Source organism: Amblyomma maculatum, chromosome 6 (genome assembly GCF_055883805.1).
Source record: "Amblyomma maculatum isolate TAMU_Amacu chromosome 6, ASM5588380v1, whole genome shotgun sequence".
Lineage (NCBI taxonomy): Eukaryota > Metazoa > Arthropoda > Arachnida > Ixodida > Ixodidae > Amblyomma > Amblyomma maculatum.
Window position 1 is genome coordinate 162,730,364 of NC_139349.1, and position 24,373 is coordinate 162,754,736.

The following is a 24,373-nucleotide window of genomic DNA, read 5'->3' on the forward strand; positions in this document are numbered from 1 at the left end:
CCCTTACGGAGGTTTCGATGGTTAGTGCTTCTTAGATATAATGGTTTACATCATTACTCCCTCATGACTTATGTTTCATATAGTATTGTTTCACAGTTTGTACGACCTTGGCAATTCCATAGCCGTCAAGAGCTATCAGAGAGTCCGTATGAATAACTGTGCCTCATTGAGATGCTTACCGCATAGCAAAAAAATTTGCCTGCATATTTTCGAACTAGTGGCTGTCCAAATAACCAAAATGTTTCAAAAGATGTCCAGTCACTTACACGTGTTGCGTAACACCCGAAAACATGGATGAGTTAACATGGACGCCGTAAGTGTGGCTCTAGACACATGAAGACCATATTCTTTTAAGTGTGCGTTGCAGTCGTGTAACATATTGAAGTTTCTTTAATTCGGGTTCATTGGTGGGATATGTTTGAGGGATCGGCCGATTAAAGCGAAAGCATGTAACCTACCGCGGTGAGCTGAGATACGAGTGTACTGGAAACAGCTCACCGATGTCCGATCTATTTCTCACAAAACAAAAATAAAAAAACAGTAATTTTGGAGTCCACTTGCATTAAACTTACGCATTTCGGCTGCATTGTTTTAAATTCCTTAGATTTAAAGAGGATTGTTTGATAATAGTCGCATGATTATCCACATAGTGACGGTCTAGGTTGACACCAATTTGACATTATTTTGGCAGCTTAGGTAGAGATACAGTCTATTCTTTTTGCGGTTTTTAAAACCGAAGCCTTGAGTGAGTGAGTTAGTGAAAAACTTTATTGAGTAGAGATAAGGGAGGGGGTTGTGTAGGTTAGGGGGGGGGGGGTGTAGCGAGCTTGCTACACTAAGATGCCCTCTAACGTGCGCGATTGGTATATGCGTCATGTGGTGTGTATGTGCTGAAGGCAAATAGCTAACCCATCCATCTGGATCTCCTGTTTAGCTTTCTTGTTAGGAAATTTTGGTTTCACAATGTTAACACAGCGATGCATTTTTACGAGCAGATAAAAACTAATTAGAATATCAAAATAACGGCTTGAGGGGCCAGTTGGTGCTGCATCGTATTACGCGTCAGGAAATTAGCAGCATTTTAGTTTCTTCTTATGAGGGTGCATATTTCTTGTTCTTTTGACAATAGATAAAGCCATGGACGACAACCAGCGTTTTTGCACGGATCACCCAGACAAAAAGCAGTGAAAATGCAATAATAGTGCCACAGCATGTACATTGGTGCGACAAACTAGACCACGCCAACAGTGGCGAGTACTGTTTTTGCAAATAAGGAAAGAAGCACAAGACAGAAGTGCTCGGGTAGTCAGGCGCACCTATCAGGATGGGAACACAATTCCTAACTTGAAAACGGCCATTACACCATCACAAAATGGTACATGCGTTTATCCACGTGATGACGCCTCTTTTGCGCGCAACACTAAGATTAATTTATTACAATGTCGATATTTGTGCGTTGATGTTTGTCTCTTTCAGCGCAAGAGCGGACCACTTTCTAGAAAGAAGCCATGACTCTCAGATGCAGTTCGCTCTGGCTCGCTTTCCTCGTCGTGAATGCAGCCTCATCACGCCGGTATGTCTGAATGTCATGTGAACAGTTCGCCCATAACAAAACGCTTTCATTGGCTAGAAACACCGAGAATTGCGAAACACTCACAAATTTACTGTATGCTTTGCAGCGCTCTCGAAGCAAGAACATTAAGAGAATATTAGGCAAGGCTGCATTTCTGGAAGCGGCCGTTATCAGCTAGTATCCTGAGAATACGTTGACGTATTTCGCCAGTGTTTATTAGCGCTTAGTGATCTTCGTGTTGCGGTTGAAGAACGATGGTAAAGAAATATTGATAGGAAAGCATAAATGAAGACTGTTAGGATGTGAAAAAATCCTCTAGATTTTCTTACTGCAGATGTTATCGATCTTACTGCTGCTTTTCTACACAACTGAAGGGCGCGAACAGTAGACAATACACAGATGAGACCGACAAGACAATTGGACAGGCGCTAAGTAACAACTATTTTATTAAAACATCGATTCTTGGCAGAAGCAAAAATGAACACGTGCGGTTGGCACTTGAAGCCTTTCATATCAAGGGAAAAGGTGAAGATTGTATTAGCGACACTTCTATTTCTCTGTACGAAGCCGAATATAGGTTCCTGTACTCGCGACATTGTTAGCTTAGACCAGGTGACATCTCGGTTTCTTATATGCTTGAACAAGGGTGGTCTCAAGCCTATATATGCGTTGTTGCGACGAAGAATAAAGTAGTTGTTGGTTATCGCCTGTCTTTGTGTCTTCTCCGTGGATTATCTACTGTTTGTGTTCTCTGGTTAGCTTCTTGTTTAACTTCGCACCAGAACATTTTGCTTACAGTGCTTTAGAATATAGGTTCCACTGTGGTGGTGCAAGGTTAAGGCGTTCAAATGCTGTGCCCAAGGATCCGGGATCAAAACCTGCCCCCCCCCCCCCTCCCGCGGCGGCCGCTTTTCGGGGCATGCGTAAACCAAGACGCCGTGTGCTGTGCGGTGTCAGCGGACTTTAATAAACCTAAGGTGGTCGAAATTCCCGGAGCCCTGCTCTGCGGCCTCTACACAGCCCGAGTCGCTTTGGGACGTTAAGCCCCACAAACGAAATCAAACCAGAAAATGCGCGTTAGAAGCGAACCACAAAACACTTCCAGCGTGCGTTCTTTAGGCCACAAAAACCACAAAAAAGACAAGCGCGTTGTAGCTGCAAATCGGGACTAACAGCTTTCATGTCTAAAGACAATGAAATAACATAGAACACGTTGGTACAATAAAGACCAGCTGCACCGTACGGTGGGCTTGAAAGGTACATGAGAAGCAGCTGTTCGTTTATAGCTGGTGAGAGTTAAATTAAGTTTTGTCAGTGATCAGTGAAAAATGAAAGCAGTAGCTTTGTTTCTTGCTGCTGTGTGATTAGTTAAATCATTCTGAAGAGACAGTAAGTCCATTTGTGAACACAACAAATTAAGTGCAATAATGAATTCGAGGCCTCACGTTTCTAGTTTCTGCCAAGTTCTGCACCGCCTTTGAGCGACAGAAGTGCAGGATATATCGTCCGGCAACATAGTACGATACGGTGTCTTTTTGTGTAACGTTGTGATTTCATGTGGAACCAGAAAACGCTGCACAAACCACTATAGTCACGTACTCTCGAAGAGAGTGACGGATTCGTAGCCCGTTGGCTTGCTGCAAATAGCAAATCGGATTTTTCGCTCAAAGGCCTGCCGCATCATATGATATAAAAGTGGTTTCCGAGATCAGTGTAGACAACTTACGCAAAATACAACGAGAGGAATAAGGAAAATAGGCTGAAATCACTGGCGCTGTGAAAATAAAATATCCGGGGAACAATCAATTTTCTAGATCCTACACGGTTAACAAAATATACTAAATGAGTTCGGATTATTGTATTTAACTGCAGTTCATTGCTAGTTTAACGTCCACAATATTATTCAAAACTATGTCACCAAATCTGTCATAATTGTCGGGTTACACGCCTCTGCTCTCCAGGAATTGGCTGTGTAATAACGTCACGACTAATGTGGCTTGGAGTGGGCGTTGGTGAGTGGCATTTTACCTAAAACGTTGTACGTAAATAGGTAATACATGAAGCTAATCGATCTATTGGCAACTATGGGAAATAATACAGTTTAGGTAGACTCAAGATAATAAATATCTATAGCCGCATATTTAACCTTAAAGGTACGCCCATAACTGATGCGTATATCGGTAGCTGAATCATCGTCCCGGAAGCCACGGGACATGCGCGATCAGTCGCCTTCTCTGAGAGAGGAGATCGCTCCTATTCCCAGTAGAGGCTATAAAACGAGGGCGCAATAAAACACGACGTTCCTTCCCCTGCAGCCGTGCTTTCACGTTTTATCGGCCGCAGCAGCTGATACATGGCGTCAGGAGTAGGATGTAGCCCAAGTTGTAGTGGGGCGTCACCGACCAGCAAGATGGAATTCCTGAACACACCGGAGCCGCTGCGTTTGACAGGGGATTTCAGCAAGTACTGGCAGCTCTTTCAAAAGACGTTTGAGCTTTTTTTGAGTGGCTCGAAGCCAATTGCAAACCTAGACAGGAGTAGGCGAAGGCCGTGTTCATTTTGACCATCGTAAGAGAGGAAGGCGACACCAGCTACAACACATTTATCTTTGCATATGGAAAGAACAAGCTCGGCTATGCGACGGTGATCAAAAGGTTTGATGAACACTGTACTGCCCAACGGAATGGAGTTCATGAGCGGTACCTCAAGAAACGAATGCGAAATTCCAGTCAGCCCTGTGAGCATTGTATTCGTGACTCAAGCCCAGTCATACAATTTCGGCACGTTGAAAGCGTCAGTGATTCAAGACCAAATAGATTTTAGCACCAGTGATAGCAAAGGGCCAGAGAAGTTGCTCAGCTTGAAAAAAGAGGAAATCTGCAAGGCCGCTGAAAGGACGGCTGAGCGCCAAAAGATGTGGAGTGAGCGCCCGCAGCAAACAGTGGATTTGGTGCGAAAGGAAAGCGCTGTCCCGGGTACACCTAATGTGCCTTGATTCCAGCACCGCTGTTAAGGGTGGTGCCAACCTTTGACCAGCCCCACGCCACTTCTGGCTAACTGCGACGTCGGAGCGGTCGCAGTTGCTCGACACAAGCAGAAGAGCTTGGGCTGTTCGCTGCACAGTACCCGCTGACGACTCCCGGGTGGTTTTACTTTGAATGCGTTCGACCGTACGACTGACATGCTTGTTAACTCTACCGAGCCAAAATCACGGTCTGTCGGGCGCCAATATGAACCGGGTGAACGCGTGAAGGGTTACGCTGTTTTCGCGTCCCCCGGGACTCGGAACGGAGATGGAAGTGGGAGGCACAAGTTAAGCGGCATCGGTGCAAAACAACTGACAGCTCATATATCTTCGGGGTAAGCTGCAAACGAGTTTAATCTTATCAAACGATACTTTGCAATTAAAATATGGTTCTGTACGACGCTGCTGTAGGTATCGTGAATTCGCAAAGAATCATAACATCGCGCTTTTGTTTGATGCTTTTGCGGAAAGCACTGGCGTTTGTTTTGTAAAGTAGCTCGCGTAAGTTGTGTTTAGACAGCAGAGTTAACTTAAGCGTTAAACTGAATACTGAGAATGCATGTGAAGTGCCTGATATTTGCGCCTGAAGGTCAACAGTGGTTAGTCTTGAGAGCCTGGCTGTTAAGTTAGTGTCGCTTGAAACACCGTGACGAAAGGCTTTGCAAGACATGAAAGAAAAACGCTGAGTTTCATGAAAGCTTGTTTTCAGCGAAAAAGAAGTTGAAAATCGCAAACAGAAAAACTAAGCGTCCGGAAAGAGGTTTCTCTACGCTCACCAAAAATTTGAACTTTTTTAAAGGGACCAGAAGGCTCCTCTGAAAGGAAAGAGACAGATACATAGTGCTAAATAGCATAGAAACCATCAAAACATCACTGCACCTGAAATTTGGTTGTGGCTCTGCAGGTTGCGATTTGATTTTAGAACAAGGAAACCAAATTTTCTTCAAGAGGGATACTTGAAAGCCCGGGTATTTATTGAAATTATCAACATGGTGAAGGTAAAGGTGGCTGTAATGTCAAACATTGAAAAAGACTGCGTTATTTCTGGATTAAATTGAGATTCGGAAGGGTGTTGAGCTAGATCGAAGTGGTGATGGCTTTCTTGGCAAACTGGCGCTCCCTGAACCCGACCAAGCAACAAATCGTACGTTCGTCTTCATGGTTGGAGGTCTTAACACGCGCTGGAAGCAAGTAATTGCTTATAATTATGGATGTGCTTTTGTGAACGGAGAAAAGTTGAGAGATATTCTCTTCCACCTAAATAACACTTGCACAGAAATTTGTTTGCATGTGCTGTAGGTGGCATGCGACATGGGCAGCTCCAGCCGTGCGATGTGGCGTAGCTTAAACCTGTCTAGCTCCCGCTCCTCTGTCACTACATGCACTATTCCCAATCCATATGACAATTCTATGCCGCTGTTTTTTATGCCAGACACTTCACTTGAACTACAATATATCACAGGGCACCTCGTGCGAAAAGACCAGATGAAATTGAGTGAAAAAAAACAGTGCGAAATACAATTCACCCAGCACTGATTTGCCGATTCAGTACATAGATGCTGTGCTGAAGTTGGACAGAGTAGTTGAAGGTGGCACCTAACCTAAGTGCGCTGTACATTTCCAATAGCCCCTTCACAAAAAAGAAGTCAGTTATTCCGACAAGCACCTGCCACTATCAGGTACTTTGCAGAGCGGAAGAAGCTGTCACCCGAGTCTGGAACAACAGCCTGCATTTGTGAGGTGATTTTCAAGTGATACACTATCGTGACTGCGAGGCGCCCTGTTGTTACCCTCAGCTTATCAAATGAAACTAAATATGAAGAGATTATTTTCCACTATCAAACTCGCTGTTGAAGTCACCGATAGTTTAGGCATTGTCATCAAAAAAAGTGTAGAAACCATATCTAATAGGGGTGCTAATGTCCACTGCTGTAGTGCTTAAACTTCACGAGTTTCTGCTGAACGAGTGTGGCTACGCATTCTTCTTAAGAGGACGATTGTCTCAAGACTGCATTGATAATTCGTTTGCAGTGATCTGGATGATTTCTCCCGTGTCAGGGCATATGATGTCAAAAATTCACTCAGAATTGTTTGAGTTCCCCAAAGTATACCTAAGAGCTCTGGTTATGAAGCTGATGGCAGCAACAACTTAGTGGATTTCTTTTTGCAGATTCTAGAAGTACAGCATGAATTCAAAGAAACCACATACGATGATGACTGCGCAGAAGTAGAGCCACTGTCTCGAATAAAAAGTGATAACGTTGCTCACTTGGCAAGCTATTTGGCAAAGCCTTTTTCCTCTACTAGGAAACCATGCTCTGCCTGCCCTGAGGTCGTCAGTGATGGTGACGTTCCTATGAGCATGCCCTTGTGCAAGGAGTACGATCAAAGTTATAGGAATCAGGTGTATGTAAGCCATGCAGTACAGCAGTTCGTTTCTCCCTCTGAATGTGTGTTTACGAAGTTTTTAGTCCAAATATATAATTGTCGTTTCCGTCAGCCAATCAAGACAGTGACAAGCCTTATTGAGTTATCAGGTTCTCTGCTACCTAATGAGTGCACTAGCCACAGAAGCATTATAAAACTGTTGTGCCGTTTTGTTGTCATGCAACTGCGTATATACCTCCGCTGGCTGAGCGAACCGAATGAATCAGATCAAGGATAGGGCCGCAAGACTCTGGTTGGCGTCAACTTGTCTAGAGTCATCATCATCATCATCAGCCTGACTATACCCACTGCAGGGCGAAGGCCTCTCCCATATTTCTCCACTTAACCCAGTTCTGTGCTAGCTGCATCCACTTGACCCCTGCGAACTTCTTTACCTCATCCGCCCACCTAACTTTCTGCCGCCCCCTGCTACGTTTTCCTTCCCTTGGAATCCAGTTTGTCACCTTAAGCGACCATCGGTTATCCTCTCTTCTCACTACATGTCCTGCCCGTACCCATTTCTTCTTCTTAATTTCCACTAGAATGTCATTAACTTGAGTTATTTCTCTGACCCACTCTGCACGCTTCCTATCTCTTAATGTTACCCCTACCATTTTTCGTTCCATATCCCTCTGGGTTGTCCTCAACTGAAGTAGAACTCTCTTGGTTAGCCTCCACGTTTCAGCCCATTAAGAAGAGAGTAAATTGCTTTAAATGTTACGAAATATGAGCTTTTTTGCAACCCTACCTTTCATTTTTGTTATTTATTTGCAACGTTTTTTATGTTCTGGTTTCTTGTTGCGAAGCTTAGACCACACTGTCAAAAGTAATTTTTCCCCTATGTCTTGTTTGCTTATTTCGTAGCTTGCATCTTTTTTCATGATCCTTTTTTCTTTTTCTTTTAACGTCGCACCTCACTGTACGTAGAACGTTTTTATGTTCATCTGCCTTGTGTACGTCTATTGTATGTTGCGTTTTTCGCCATATCCAATTGCACTTGACAATGAAGAAATAATATACAGCGACTTGTTTCTCTGTCTGTATTGTCTGCTAGGGGAGAGCCTGAAGTTATAATACATATTTGTTTGGAACATTAATGTGGCTAAACTTTAGGCAGCACTTAATTTTCGAATAGACTAGCCTATCCTCACGGCACTTTTGTAGGCAATGTAAGAAATCTATGCGTAGACATCGTTAAAATTGCTGTTCTTAAACTAAACCTCTCATGTCAATTTTTTGCCGCACTTCATTACATTTTAATGCCGATAATCTTTATTTCGGTTAAGAAAATAATTGTCAGAGTTTAATTATTGACCTAAAATGCACCGCCTTCTGTGTAGATTATAGAGTGACTAGTAAGGAGTACATATGGGCTTGATAAAATAAATACGATGAAATATCTGCAGAAACGTGCTTCACAAACTGAGGAATCGCAGCAGAGCAACCGGTGCGTATATGGCAATTACAAAAGCGATTTCTGCACGTGAGCGCACGCAAGAATCCTCCGTTGGTATGCACAGAGAAAAAAAATTAAACAAGCGAACAATTTCTGGAAAGCCGTCTTGCTAACTCTAAAGAGGCGCCATCGGTTTTCGTGCGCCTCGGAAATGCAGGCGCTGTGACAGCGTTGGTATGCAGCAGGATTATTTGTGTATACGAACCGCCACCTTTAAAGGCCCACTGTCCACCCTCCGGTCGAAAATATTTTCTTCCCCAGTGACTGTGAGACTTCGCCCCTAGAACGCAAGGCCGCAAAATGTTTTTGAAAAGAGTAACTAATAACGCAGTTACAGCCACCGCAACCACCCGATTCTGTCATGCTTCTCTCCTTCCGTCCCCTCGCAAAGGTTTTTCACTCTCCTGCCCGAGGTCGTCTAGCCTCCGTAATACAAATTCCCCTTCCTCCTCCGCGTTTGGCGGGAGGTGGGGCGTGGCTCTCCGCGGGCGCAAAAAAAAAAACGGTCGAGGGAGCGCGCGCCGCTGGATTCAGTCTGGCCGTGGCGAGGGAAAAGCGCGCTGCGAGCGGTAGACACCCATAATTCTCCCGTCAGTCAGCGAGACGCACCAATGGACATCGTTCGCGGTACGTATGTCATTGCTGTGGCCCGTCAGGCCAGCGCAGGAAACGGGGAAGCTGGCTTCCCGGAGGAGAGCATGAGAGAGCTTTGAATTGTATTTTCGATGATTTGTGGCGAGCGTGTCATTGTCGCATTTAGCACAGACTATATCCGGTACCTGATCGAAACACTGGGCTCCTTTGCTTAAAAGGGCCTTCCCTGGACAGTGGCCCTTTAAGGAATGTAGCAGCACCCTTCTCAGCAATAAACGAACGAATAGCCCACAGGCACATCTTCAAATATTCGAAAGCGGAGAGACATCAGTTGTTGCGAGCTTAGCACATGGAGACATCCGGCACAATGGAAGCGAAGCCGACCAAAGCGCGCGAGAGGCTGACGACATGCTGCCGTTAACAAAGCGTGGAAAACGTAACTCTGCGTAAAAAAAAGAAATTTTTCCCATCGGCACGAAGCGACAGCACCTGGTGGGCAACGAATCATTAAAATAGTAGCTCGTTTTTCAAACCGACAGACGACATATAATGTTCAACCTTGACCACTTGTGGTCCAAAAAGTAAGTCTTGCTATTCCGTCTGCGACCCTAGGCTTTTAAAAAGGCTATTAGGAGCAACAGGATACACAGTGCAATACTGATAAAAAAGCACACTGAGGAGCAACGAAAGCATGAACGATATTGTTACGAACGCTACCGCAGCTTATCTCGTGTGATTCAATATAGCGGCACCGGTGAGGTTGTCGCCATCCTATATGGCGGTGCGCTGGCATCGAGGCACCCAGGGTACACCGCAGTCAAAGCAATTAAAGCGCTGAAAATCAGGCCGAACATATGCACATCGAAGCTGCCCAGCGTTCGGACGGACATGCAGGAAGTGTCACGCAGCGAACCATTTCGCAGTTTGCCGCAAGGCAAATAACCAGGTGGACGCACCGTAAGAATCCGAAGAAGACTTTAACGCACTCGACGCGTCGGTCAGCAGCGTCAGAAGTCAGCAGGAAAGGACCGTTGAAGTACGCATGAACAGTATGCTGGTGAAGTTGAAAGAACACGGGATCCCAAGCTAACAATTTGCCTTTCGGTCTCTACAGGAAAATGGACCCCAAGCCACAATTAAGGCCGAGCAGTGCGATACTGAGGTCGTATGGAGGCCGCGTTATTGAACATTTGCGGGTCCTCAGAACTCAAGTGGAGCTGAATAACCGAAAGAGCGTTTACAACTTTTTCGTACTACGCAAACGAAATCAAGCAATCCTTGGTCTTCAAGCATGCTTCTTGGGTTTCTTCCGCGGGAAGTAAACAACGCAACAGTGTACAGTTCTGAGAGTAATTCGCAATTACCAACACCTGTTCAGCGGCACAGGCTGTGTTCGACGCCACTACCGCGTCGCCCTGCGTGAAGGCGCCAGACCTGTTGTCCAAACAGTGAGACGCGTGTTCTGCTGGCTCTACGAGAACCGCTTCGGCTAGTACTGGAACTCATGAAAAACGCTTTAATCATCGCCAAGGTCACAGAAGCCACAGACTATGTGAGATCTCTCGTTATCGTTCGCAAAAAAAAAAAAAGACGGCAATATCCGAGTGTCCATGGACGCTAGGAAGATAAACGAATGCATTACGTGAGAACCCTGCGAAGTGCCAAGGCGAGAAGATATTGAATCCGAGCTAGCGGGTGCAATAGTGTTCTCCAGACTTGACGCAAACTTGGAGATTCATGAGATTCCAATGCATGATGAATCCTCCAGGATTTGCACTTTTGTAACAGCGTTCGGTCGATATCGTTTTTTAAGGATGCTTTTCGGTTTCGTCAGCATCTGAAGTGTTTCAGAAAATACTGAATGAAATTTTTTAATCACTTTCCTGCGGGAAAGTACACGTGGACGACATAATGTTCTGGGGCACCTCCCGCCAGGAGCACGACGAACACCTGCGGTCAGCGCTGCCAGCAGCTGAGCAGTCCGGTTTCACATTTCATTGTGAGAATACACAGTTGGCGTTAATGAAATTGAGTTCTTAGGCGACGTTATCAGTGCAGAAGGTATACCACCAAGCTCTTCACTAGTGAAAAGTATGTTGGAAATGCTCGGGGTCTTGAACTATTTTGGAAACATTTTACCCATGCTAGCGCAAAGAACACTTCTCAGGAGCCTTATTAGAAAAGACACAGTTTACGAATGGACAGATAACTAAGCGAGTGAATGGAAACTGCTAAGCAATAGCATGAGCAAACAACCGCTCCTGTCAATGCTTGACCCAAAGAAGCCGACCTAAGTGTCCTGTGATGCATCACCGAATGGGATTGCCGCAGCTTTATTGCAGCGTCATAGCGATTCCTGGAAACTAGTGGCTTATGGTTCCAAAGTGATCACTGATGCGCAGCACGGTATTCTGAAAAAGAGAAGGCAGCAATGCCATGGCTATGGTATAGGGGTGCGAAAAGGTTCATCACTTTGTATACGGTCGGCAGGTTATTGTGCAAACAGACCACCGCCCATTAGTTGCCATCTACAAAAAGCAGTTGGCAATACACTGCCAAGACTGCAGCGGTTCTTTCGTAGGCTGATGCGTTATGACATGACAATATGGTTCGTTGCAGGAAAAAAATTTCTGCTCGCCAACATACTATAAAGGGCCCCTGCCAAGTACGACACGAGCAACCAGAGTGATGACGTGGTAGTTCACGCTGTAAGTGTGGTTTGCAGGCTTGTCAGGGACGACACATGGAATCGGCTGGCCTCAGCGACGAGGAACGATCCTTATCTAAGCTCCGTGCTAAAATGCCTAAGTGATGGTATTGCTATCTAAGTGCCGCTGATGTCAAGCGAAGATTAGCTGTTTGAAGGTAGAGGCGTCTTGCTGAAAGGCTGCAAGTTTATAATACCAACTTGCTTGCAACGGGAAATTTTAGAAAAAATTCATCATGGTAATATGGGCATTAATAAGAACAAACTCACATCACGTCTAGTTTTCTGGCCTGGAAATAACTGTGACATTGATGCGTATGTTAAAAAGTGTAGGTTATGTATGCAATACGCATACAGCCAAAAGAGAGCCATAGAAAATGCTCCCTGTGCCTGAAAAGCCCATGGTACCGAGCGGTCATCGACATCTTCCAGTACCGCGGGAAATCACACTTGTGTTTATGCGATGCATTGTCAAACTTCCCCGAAGTAGAACCGCTAAACGACTTGTCAGTGAGGAGCGTCATTGAATCAACTAGCACAATTTTTACGCGCTACTTTATACCAATGGAGGTATGCACAGGGAACGATCCGCAGTTCGCAAGTAATGACTTCGCTGCCTGTGCAAAGCGACATGATTTCAAACACACCACCCCAAGTCCACAGTTTTCTCAATGATATGGTCTCGTGAAAAGGGTGTGCGAATTGTAATGCTTATTCTAAAGAAACGCACTGAACTTAACAAGATTTCTAGTTGGGACTTCTTGCTTACAGGTCCAAACCCCTAGGGTGCGGCCAAACACCTGCAGAGATCCTTGAGGACCGCCAGCGTCGCACCCATTGCCCGACTTGCGCTGTAGTATCGAACACCAGGTGTACAAGCATCCCCAGGCCAAAAGCCTCAATCGGCCGCTGGTTCCTCTAAAGAAAGGCGACATCGTTCGGATGAGGAAGAGAACGTGATAACCGAAAACTCAATTTTTGCGTCAGTATATGTTACCAAGGTCTAACGACATCTTCACCGAAAATGCAATACTGCGACGCAACCGGCGGCACCTGCTGCCGACCAGCGAACGCTTTCAGAAGGAACTTCCGGACTTCGTCGACGACGCAGACAGCTCGACCGATTCGGCAACCTCGGGCCGCACTGATCCACCGTAGTCGCGTACCACCGTGCCACAGTTCGGCACAGTGCTCCCAACGCAGGGTCCCGCGCGCACTGCACCTTTAGCAACAGCACTAAGGCGGTCAACAAGACAAAGAGCACCACCTGGGCGCCTCACGTTGAACAAGGTCTTTGTGCAAGCGCCTTAAATTTTCTATGCAAGTGAAGTCAACGAGGCATCTGTGCGAGCGGCATGCAACATTCAGATTTGTTTGTAACCGAGCGTTCGTTTTTTTTTTTTATTTCCGAACGAAGGTGGATGTATCGGTAGCTGAATTATTGTCCCGGAAGCCACGGGGCATACGCGCACAATCGGCTTCTCTAGGAGATGAGGTAACCCGTCTTTCCAGTAGTGGTTATAAAACTAGCGCGGAATAAAGCCCGAATTTCCTTCCCCTGCACCCATGCTGTCATGTTTTATCGGCCGCAGCAGCCGACACAGTACCTCTTACCAGGTTGCTGTGCTTGCTGACTCTAAATTGTTTTGTAATCTCTTGTTCTTTTCTCCAGATGGTTGTGTACACGTAGCCAGTTTTTGTAGCGTTAGCTACACTTTCTGAAGTTTAGCATTTTCCCGTGTCTCATGAAGAGCCGAGCTGCGCAAGCGGCAGGAGCAGTGACTTCACACGCACGATTCTGGTGCGCCGGAACCGCGCTCTCCGCCACCGCCGCGCACGCGCCTCGCCGGTGTGTGCATTCCAGCGGAGTGACGTCTTAACCGCGGCAGACGCACCAAGGTATATGGACGCACTGGCCCCGGCCCGTGCCCATCTGTGCGCCTCCGTTGAGTAGTAGCCAAGTCTGATGCTGGGCTGCAGCCGCTTCATAGCCGCACAAGCGCTGAAAACATGTGCAGCTAACTTGAAGCAAGGATTAAAATATAAAATATGTTAGGTAGGCCATGGAAACTAGCTGCATGCAACTGCCAGCCGCTTTGCGCACCACAGGCATTTTTTTTTTGTTTTGCAATTAATTAATTATGTTAAGTTTTCTAATTTACTAAACAATGATTTTAGACAGTAAATGTGAATTGCAAAGTTGGAGAGCACCTTCAGAAACCCCCATTCCATTAACTGCGATAATAAAGCTTCACGTGTATCTTTTTTTCCAGGCTAAAAAAAAAGGCCCGGGAAATACAAATAAAATCATGTGACTAGCGCATTTGCGCGTAGCAATTGCGGTGCTCTCAGTCGTGGTTTGAGTGAACGAAATAACCTGAGGTCGGGCGTCATCGGCCACGTTGGAGTGGCAGGCGGATATGCTTGCGGTGGTTTCTTCACCTGCGTCAGCTAGCCGGCGCACGTGACGGTGCATGTAGCAGCGACCGCGGTGAGCCGTTACAACTGAGATTCTGACGAGGCCTTTGCATCACCTTCTCTCCCATCAGCGAACATCACGACAAGCGGATGAACGATAAAGGATCAGCCACTACATCTGCGCGTACAGGCTTGCGTAAAGGGGTGAAACGACATCATTTGATTCGACTGAGATTCGTGCTCGTACCTTCATTTGCTGGTTCTTTATCACCATCCGCCTATCGTGACGCAGGCTGCTGGTGTGCGCAGGGGCCGTATTACAGACGGCTCACACTCACAATCACACTCACACTCACAATCTTCCTATTGGCCAGCGGCAAAACGGTGGGAGTGGCCGTCCTTTACATCATCGACGTCTGCTGTTTACGTCATGAACACACTTGAAGTGGTGACGTCGACTACGGGCCAATTGTGAGCGGGGGATGTGAGCGACGCGAGCCGCTCACAACTCGTTTGTGAGCGCGCTCACAAAGGAAAAATGGCGGCGGTCTATGCGGCGGCCGGCGTTCTCGTGAGGCGGTAGCGGCGGCGCCCCGACGCGATCATCGGCAAAGGACGGTGTACGAAGACTGTTTGACGTGCCGGGCGAGATGTTTCGACGCATGTTGCTACTCGAGAAGGATATAGGACAGTGACAGGCCCATCGGGCGTCTACGAGTAGCCTTGTGATGTCCCTGTTTTCAGATATGAGATGCCGACATGATTTGGGCCATGAACCTCCCTACGTGGTATCTTGGCATGATGCTTTCTTCTGGCGGCCTTCTCGGCTGCACACAGGCATGACACAGGCCGAGGAAGGCCTTCTGCGAGGCGTCGAATTCACGACAGTGAGCCGTGCTGCTCTTTGCAAGATAAGTTACGGTAGGCTCCACATGCCTCACATGTATTGCCGTTCTTGGGCTTTTATAAAAGCTGAAACGTAAGACACGTCGTACATTTTTGAAATGCCTACGTAAGAAACGAATATGGGAATGCGTGTGTTTGATGCCTGTATTGAGTAGGAATGGGGCACCATTTATACCGATATGAAGTGCAAGGCTGTCCTTACAGCAGTGTTGCTGAAACTTTCAATCATTCATTGTCTGCACTCCCATGAATGTCATCGTCAGCAAGACCTGGCAATGAGCTACTTGATGCGACTCTTCCATTGTGTCAGTTTATGAGGCTGTTGAGGTCGACAACGACGAAGAATGTGCTTAACAGCGTGCCATTTTCGGTTATGCTGGTGAAAGGGGCACCTGTTGGAGACATGGCTGCCAATGTCATGGCATTCCGGTCCGGACTCTCCATAACGGCTATAGAACAAGGCATACACCTCTACAAGGTTAATGGTGGATAACTGCGTAGGCGTGCTGAAGAGCCGCTTCCAGTGCTTGCAAAAATACTAGACGCTCCTCTACCAGCCAGAGCGTGTAACATGTGCCGTGTTGCATAACTTCTTTGGATGTCTTCCTGCCTGCAGACGAAGAGGGTGCTGCTGGCTTGGACAAGAAAGGGTCACATCTGTGTACCGGCTACTTGGAAGTGGGATCACTATTGCCATGCATACCTCTAGGAAAAAGCCATACAGAATCATGTTAGCCTGTTCCACAGAACCTGCCACCAGAGCTGGCTGGCACAGCTGCCCATGGTACGGCAACAGCTGCGGCGTCAATGCCAGCACAACAATCGCCTATGATATACCACACGTAGCTGACCAACTCATCGCAGGCAGCCAAGTGCAGCGCCTTCTCGTTTCATGTCTGTGCCAGAAACCTTTGTGATAATGATGAATCTTCTCGAACCTCATCTGTCAAGTCAAATTTGTCTTCGTACCTCCCCCCCCCCATTCACTGTTGCTTGCAACCGTGCATGTTGGTGTTTGTGTGTGTGCCTGTGTTTGAGTACATAATTAAAGTGTTTCACAACGAGGCAGCAATTGTGATGCCTATCGGAATGGGAAAGTCTCACAGAAGTTTTTTAGAAGCACGTGTATCAACTGTGCCCCTTTATTTTCCTGCAGCGTTTCACACGCTTGAATATGCAGCAGCGAAACCAACTGCCTGCAATAGCACAGGCAGTTATTTGCACGTGCTGCACGATTGTGCTACACAGAGAAGACATACACGAATAATTTTTTAGAGCCTGTAAGCTGGCACTGTACTCATCGCAGGTCTGACACACTTCAGAAACAAGAAATGAAAGTATTGTGCATAAAACTGCGACTCAGAGGCATGACACAAAATAATAGTTGCTTAATGATTACAGGCGTGCATAGTAGTTGTCATAGGTTTGGCACATTTCAGAAGCAGGAAACAAAGTATGGCTCTTAACAGTGCAGAAACATGACACAAGTAGTGCTATGTACAATGTTTGCATAAGGTAGTCTCCATTAGTGAACCTTCCAGAACTACAGGCCTGCATATACTGTTAGGACGCATAGAAAGCATTTGCTTAATGCTAAACAGTGTAAAGCTGACAAATTGAATGCATAATATTGCGAGTTTTAGTGCTCACAGTGATTGTAGCGTACGCAGAAAAACATCACATATGCATCAAGCAAATGGTGTGTGGGCAGAAGGTATCGCTCAAAAACAAAGCAACTCAGTCATGAGAACAAAGAAAAAAAAATACAGAGCACACTACAATGAAAGCTACATCGAAAGCCTTCTCGCGGTGGCACTGCAGTGAATGAAGGCTTCGGGTTTAGTCACGGCAGGGGTGGAAGCATTCCCATGATCATGTTCTTTCCTAAACTATCCAGCTACATACAAACAGATGATCATGCAAGGACAGAGCTTCATTTTGGCCTACACTACATGCTTCACAGTCGTTTTGTATTTCCTAAAGAGAAACAAATAGAACCACGGAGCCTGCACGTTGCACTTTCAGCACTTTTCTCATCGATACTAGTAGGCGCCGACCGAAAACACCTTCGCAAGTTGTCTTTGTCTATTTCCGTGTCAAGCGCTCCATGAAATTTTATCGCTGCAGGCCCTGAACTTCGACTGCATTCTATTAGATTTTCAGCATGCTCACGGCACTTGCACGGCACTTCGATTACCGACGACGCTAAAAAAAGCAGCACCTTCTCGGGGAATCAGCTGTTTCCTTGCAGGCCGCCATGTGCACGCCATGACGCCGCCCGCGCACCCTCGCGGCAACAAAAGTTCCCTAATAGCAAGTATAACTACAAAACTAAGAACGCTTCAACTTGAGCTCAATGTTAATCAATACTAAAAATAGTATCTTGACAAAATAAACCTTTGTTTGTTTTATTTATTGCGTATTAGTTGCGTCGTGTTAGAAAAAGTTAGGAGACGGTCCCTGCTCAGTTTTGTGCCACACTGTGGCATCAATGTTTGCCGAGGATTCGGGACTACTAGGGCGGAGCCACGCTAAAAGTCGCTGGTAATTGGACGATTTCGCATACTCGTCACGATTGACGTCTCAAGGCTGCGTCACAGCTTCGTAATTTTGACGTCACGCTCACAAACTTGTGAGCGGAGTCCGTAATTCGGCCCCAGGTCAATATCTCGGTGGCGAAGGGTGAGCTCGAGCTCGCAACCAACCATCGCCAACCTTTCAGCCTGCCAATGCAACTGGACCATCGGGTCACGGCCGCAGCTGATTTCGTTCGCTCAAACCACGGCTTAGAGCACCACGATCGTGGCGCTCAAATGCGCTAGTCACGTAGTAATATTTTTATTTCGCGGGCTTTCTTTTCAGCCTGAAAAAAAAAATACACGTGAGACTTTCTTTATCGCCTTTAATGGATTGGGGATTTCTGAAGGTGCTCTACAACCTTCCAATTCACATTCTTGGTCTAAGTTGAATATTTAGTAAGTTAGAAAAGTTAACGTAATTAGCCAATGAAGTAATCGCTAAACAAAACATTGCCGGTGGTGCACAAGGAGGCTGGCAGTTCTATGCAGCTGGTTTCACTGTCCTACCTCAAATATATTATTTTGTAACCCTTGGTTCAAGTTAGCTGGGACACCCGGTATATATATAGGCAACCTGCAATGAAGTTTGCTGTGCCGATCACCGCGCCGTAACACATATCCTTGTGAGAAGAGCAAATACTTCTGATGCGGTGTTTTAGGGCGTTTTCACGCCACTTACTTGAGCTTACAGGGATCATATTGCACGCTCTGTCGTAGCTTTGCGTGGCGTGTGTCAGTTAACTGGGCTACATCTAGAGCGCCTGGGAAAGAACGTTATCTGTCACACGCGTATCTATAATGCTGCTGAACATGCTAGGTCGTTTATCGCTAACCAAGCGGCTAACAGCAGCACTTATTCAGTGACGCTGCGGGATAATTGCAGCGCTACCTATGCAGTGCAGGTTCCCTATAGTGGGGATTTTGGCAGTATGGTATAGCCATAGAGAAGGAGAGTGCAATAGTTGGTCAGCGGTTCAGAAAAGCGAAGACGCTTAACTCATCGGATCCTGAAGTAGTTGCCCGGCATTTGGCGGTTGAGCGTACGAAGAGCAAACATAAGAAGGTTAAACGTGCTGCGAAAACTAAGAATACCCAGCTGAAACTTAGCAAACGCTGCGTATATCCTGGCATAGCCGAGCTATGCTACTGCCAATTTATTTTAACCGTAATAATACAGGGCGGAACAAATTTCAATGTTTTAGCATTTGACAAAACCATGAGGTGAAATGGTAAAAAAAATGCAGGAATATTGATGCTATTTTGTTGCCTTTTTCATTATGTTCCGCCTCTCTTGTTCGCATATCCATGAATAGCCACCCATAGACTTAACATGAGTGACGGAAAACCTGAATTGGACTGTCTCCAGCGCCCCAAAGTGGCGGTAATCTATTGCGCAATAATGCTCCCGGTGCGTTGAACGGGGCGGAAATGGCGGATGTGCAGATCGCTTTGATTGCTTTTTAGACTGAGCGCAATCACCATGTAAAGCACGCTCGTTACGTAGGCGTTGTTGTAAATTTCACACGTAGATGCGGCATCAGGCGTCCGGACGACACGTTGCTGCTTTCTATCCTGTGAACCAAAAATTGCGTTCCAGGCTTGCGTCGCTCACGCGCGTCCGAGTTTTGCGGATCTAAAAATACATGTTCTGGCCATGGACGTGCGCTTCTTATTAAAATTCCTGGAAAGTAACGCGTATTGTGAGATAATCAATGACGGATAAAGAGCACAAGCAGTGAGGAAAAAACGACTTTGGGCAGACAGTGAGGTTTGATAACAAATGAATATCTGGCATGAAATTATACCCCGATTTCCTGCGAGGCACACGAGCAGAGAAATTTTAGCGCGCAACATCGAGTTGCCAGGGTACTAAGACGCCAACGCGTTGTTCTGGTGTGCGAGGCTGCATAGGAGAGCAAAACACGGAAAAACGGCTACGTAACGAGTGCACTTTCTACGTGGCGATCGGCTACAGTTGAAAAAAAAGCGGTGAAAGTGACCTGATCCCCAGCTACAGTCAGCTGCCATAAACGCACCAATGTCTATTGCTTAGCGGTTCTGGTGGCAGTTCAAGGCACGCTTTCCATCATTCGTGTTAAGTTTGTGGTACAACTCAAAGTACAGCTACAAGCAGCTCCACTGAATACAGCCAGACACCGACTACAAAATGCCTTCGCTTTGCATATCAGAACACCGGATTGATATGGCGGCAGTAACTTAGGCATCTCCTTTGGTGTCTGCGTACCAAAACACAATCACTAAAATGACGCCTCCCCTACGCCGCAATCAATTCACTTGCCTGAGAACGAGCGGAAGTTCCTATCACTCGGATCAAAGTTCGCCTTGTGGGCAGATAATCTACCCAGGCGTTGCTAGCCTGTGAGCCTCTAGTATCCAGGCTGGATCCCGACCGGCGTGGGCCTCTGTATTGGTTAGGGTGCGTACGTCCTGTACCGGTGTAAGCAGGCCCAGTAGAAAACTTGTATGAGAAAGATGACCAGATATTAGTAGAACATTCCCTTTATGTTCTTCCAGCCGACAAGGGAGGTTGTCTCGCCCATATTAGAAAGTCCGCTTTAAATCCCAAGGTAAATAAAGCCATTTCACGATCTTTAAGTGGCATGTCAACCAATCTACGTCTGGACTAAAACGCAAGAAATAAACTAAAGCAAGAGACTAAATCAGATGATTTGGCAAAAGCTACATAATATAGCCCGCGAATTCATCTGAAGGTTTCATTCTGTGCGAAAACATACAAACCGAAGGTCCCTCTGAGAGTATTTATTTCAAATAATGAAACGACAAAAATCAACCCTCTTGTTTCCGTAAGAAGAACTAATCGTACTAACAATGAGGGATTTGATCATTATAAAAAAACTTGAAAGTAGTAGTGACCTTCCTGAAAGCACTACCTAACATGAGATATGTTTTTCTCATTCGACATTAAAAATCTTCAACTCTCACTACCCCACGACGACTTGCTTAAGTGCGTCGAACATAGCAATGGTGATTTGGGAGCAGTAGAATTTCAAACACCTTAGGACTGTCGGTAAAGCTGCTTTTAGAACTTCTATTCGTTTACTCCCATACCCGTATATCAGCTCGCAAGGCAAACCATGCCTGCAGAGAGAGGTTGCTTGCACTCACCTTATTCCTCTCGTCAGTATTGTGCACTTACCCTTAGAAAATATTAACAGAATTCTGAATGCTCGTCTATCTGGTTTCAGTGTGTGAAGACTCTATAGGTATGTTAATTATTTTCCTATAGTTGTTGATTGCACCATGGAAGAGCTGGAAAACGTATCCTCGGTTGTGATTACTAAATAGGACGAAAATTCTTTTCCTTTATCTCAAACTACTGTGTTATACCAAGCTTTATTGTAAGGCGGGCTCGTTCGCTAGACTAGGTCAAATTAGGCGCTTGCAAGCTAGGCGCTGGCTCGAACAGCTGGTGCTTGAGTGTCATGCCGGCGGATTGGCGCCAGGTCATCATCTTTACAATCACCCCCCAGGAGAAGAGGGAGCCATCCTGGCAATTTAAGAGGTAACATTACGTCTGGATCGTAGTAGGGTTTTAAGCGAGAAACATGGTCGGTCTCATGCCCACGTCGTCGAATGTGTGGCGAAGGCGTGAGGGGCTCAACCATCGAATTGACGCATTAGGTGCGCTCAATGACGAGGTAGGGTCCTTGGTGTTTCGGCAGTAGCTTAGAGGAGAGGCCAGGTGATGTACAAGGCACACGTAGCGAAACACAGGCTTGCGGAAGACAGCTTTCAGTGGCGTGAGCGGCATGAAAGCGATCTTTCTTTCGACCCTGGCCGGAACGGGCGAGCTTTCTGCCCTCCTCAGCGTATCAGAGGCTTCAGACACGGTGGCGGCTTCAGAAGAATCGGACCGATAAGGAAGTATGGTTTCTAGTGGTGAAGATGGCTCACGCCCATATAGTAGGAAAAATGGCGAGAATCCCGTGGCGGTCTGGGTAGTGATATTGTAAGCATACGTGACAAAATTTAGCAATGTGTCCTAGATGGAATGGTCGGCAGCCTCGTACATTGACAACATGTCGCCTAAAGTTCGGTTGAATCTTTTTGTCACACCATTAGTCTGCGGGTGGTTGGTGATATGTGGGTGGTAGGGCGATGAGTGATGTTATATTGCCGCAAGGGAGAAGAAACGACTTCGGATAAAAATACACGACCACGGCCTCTCAGAAGTTCCCGTGGCGCTCCGTGATGAAGGATGAAGTGGTGTGAGATGAAGGCAGCAGTATCGCGTGCCGTAGCAGAAGGTAGAGCGACAGTTCGGCGTTGCGGGTGAGGTGATCTACCGCTACAATGACCCAGCGGTTTCCGGCTGCAGTGCAGGGAAGCGGGTCATATGGGCCAGTGCCTACTCAATATAAATATATTGATGGGCAAAGGAGAGGCTGCATGGGGCCGGTGTAATGGCGATGGCCGAGCTTGCGGCTCAGACAATCAAGGCATGAGCGAACGAACGAGTAGGCGTAGCTGTACATTTCGCGCCAGTACAAAAGGAATCGAAGCCGCGTTTAAGTCTTGAATGCTCCAGCGTGATCGGCTTGCGGGTTAGTGCGAAATGAAGCGCAGATTTCTGCACATAAGTATTGCGGAATGACAAGCAGCGATTTGCGGCCGCAAGATAATTTCTGCGGTATAACAGGCCATCGCGAATTTTAAAACGAGCAGCTTGGTGGCCAATTGCACGATGGTTCGAAGTGAATGAAGTGGCCGAAAGGAAACCGAGAAGGGAGGCGATCCATGGATCTCTGGACTGCTCGACTGTCATGATGGTCAAAGGCAAGGAACTGCAATCTGTGGGGGGATCGCAAATACTTTTAGGGGGTAGCAGAGAGCGAGCCAGTGCGGCGGTCTCGTTATGCTTGCTTCCAGATCAATAACCAACACGAATATCATATTCTTGAAGCCGTAACACCCAGCGAGCGAGGCAGCCAGTAGGATATTTAAGGGAGGACAGCCAACACAGAGAATGGTGGTCGTAAGGACTTCGAATGGTCGGCCGTATACATAAGGACGGAATTTTCCTATCGCCCAAACTATGTCTAGCCACTCCTCAGTAACTAGTAGCTTAGCTCTGGCTTCGTCAAGGTGCGGCTCGCGTAGGCGACATTATAGTCAGCACACCCTGGTTTGCGTTGCTCTAGAATAGCACCGATACCCGTGCTGCTTGCATCGGTGTGGATCTCAGTAAAGCATCAGGGTCAAAATGCGGTAATATGGCTGCGAGATAAGAAATCGACGCAGTGTAATAAATGCCTCGTCACAGGCCGAACACCAGCCAGGGAGGTCGTTGCTTTCACGAAGGAGAATTGTCAATATCACAATAATGTAAGCAAAATTGCGGATGAACCTTCGAAAATAAGAGCAGATGCCTATGAAACTTTTGAGTTCCTTCATCGCGGATGATTTTCGGAACGCAGTGACAGCACGTTGTTTAGATTAGCGGGGAGCACAGCATCATCAAAAACAACATGACCCAAAATTGTCAATAGGCGTGCGGCAAAGTGACATCTATTTATATTTAGTTGCAGGCCAGCCGCAGTAATGCATTCCAAAGCATGTTTCACTCTAGTGCGATGCATCGGGGAATCCGGCAAGACAACAAAATGTCGTCCAAATAGCAAAAGCAGATCTTCCACTTGAGGCCGAGCAATATGGGGCCAATTATGCACTCGAACGTGGCAAGTGCATTACACAGTCTGAACGGCATGACGTTAAATTCGTACAGTTCATCTGGCGTCAAGCAAGCTGCCTTGGCACGGTCTGCATCGGCCAGTGGGACTGGCCAGTATTCAGAACGAAGGTCCAAAGATGAGAAAGTTTCTGCGCTTTGCAAACAGTCAAGGGCGTCGTCAATACGAGGCAAGGGACAGACGTCCTTACGAATGACTTTGTTCATGCGCCGTAAGTCAATGCAAAAGCGGATGGAGCCGTCTTTGTTTGGTGCCGAGAACGACTGGAGAGGCCCAAGGACTGTGCGAAGGTTAAAAGACGCCACGCTTAAGCAAGTCGGCCACTTGCTCGTAGATGATTTGACGTTTGGTCGTGGAAACGCGGTAAGGTCGCTGGCGAAGCGGCGAATGGGTACCGGTCGATCCGATTTGTAACAACCGATGTTCGGCGAAAACTATGATGTGATAAATCAAAGGAGGCACGGAACTGGTCAAGCAGGGCAAGGAGCTGGGTCTGCTGAGTCGGCGTGAGCTTATTGTCAATAAGGCTGGCAAAGATTTCTACTGGAGATCAATCAGCTGAAGTAGCAGTAAGCGCAGCAACCGGTATATGGGAAGAGGTTGTCACATTGCAGGATCGAGGCAAAAGGCTGGACCCTTCCCAGACACTTGCCACGATGAAAACAGAACGGGCAATTGAATAGATGGATGAAGGCCATGGTGCTGCAGCCAGCTTTAACAGTGAGCACGGCAAACGGCAGGGGTACACAGTGGCGACGCGTGAAGCCATCGGAATTGGCGTGAAGATGACAGATCTGTCGGAAAGAGGGCCGAATACAACAGACAGAATCACGGCAAAACATGTCGGGATTGAAACATCGTCAGTCACAGTGAGTTTGGCGCACGTAGTAGAGGTGCCGATCGTCGTGGCATCACAGAAGGCAAACAACGCTACTTCGGCACGAGTGCAGTCGACA

At 46.7% G+C, this 24,373-nt stretch overlaps 1 pseudogene; it reads left to right on the forward strand.

The window, feature by feature from the left end:
• Positions 1–304: 304 nt before the first annotated feature.
• On the forward strand, positions 305–6,134 carry LOC146187331 (uncharacterized; annotated as a pseudogene).
• The last annotated feature ends 18,239 nt before the right edge of the window (positions 6,135–24,373 follow it).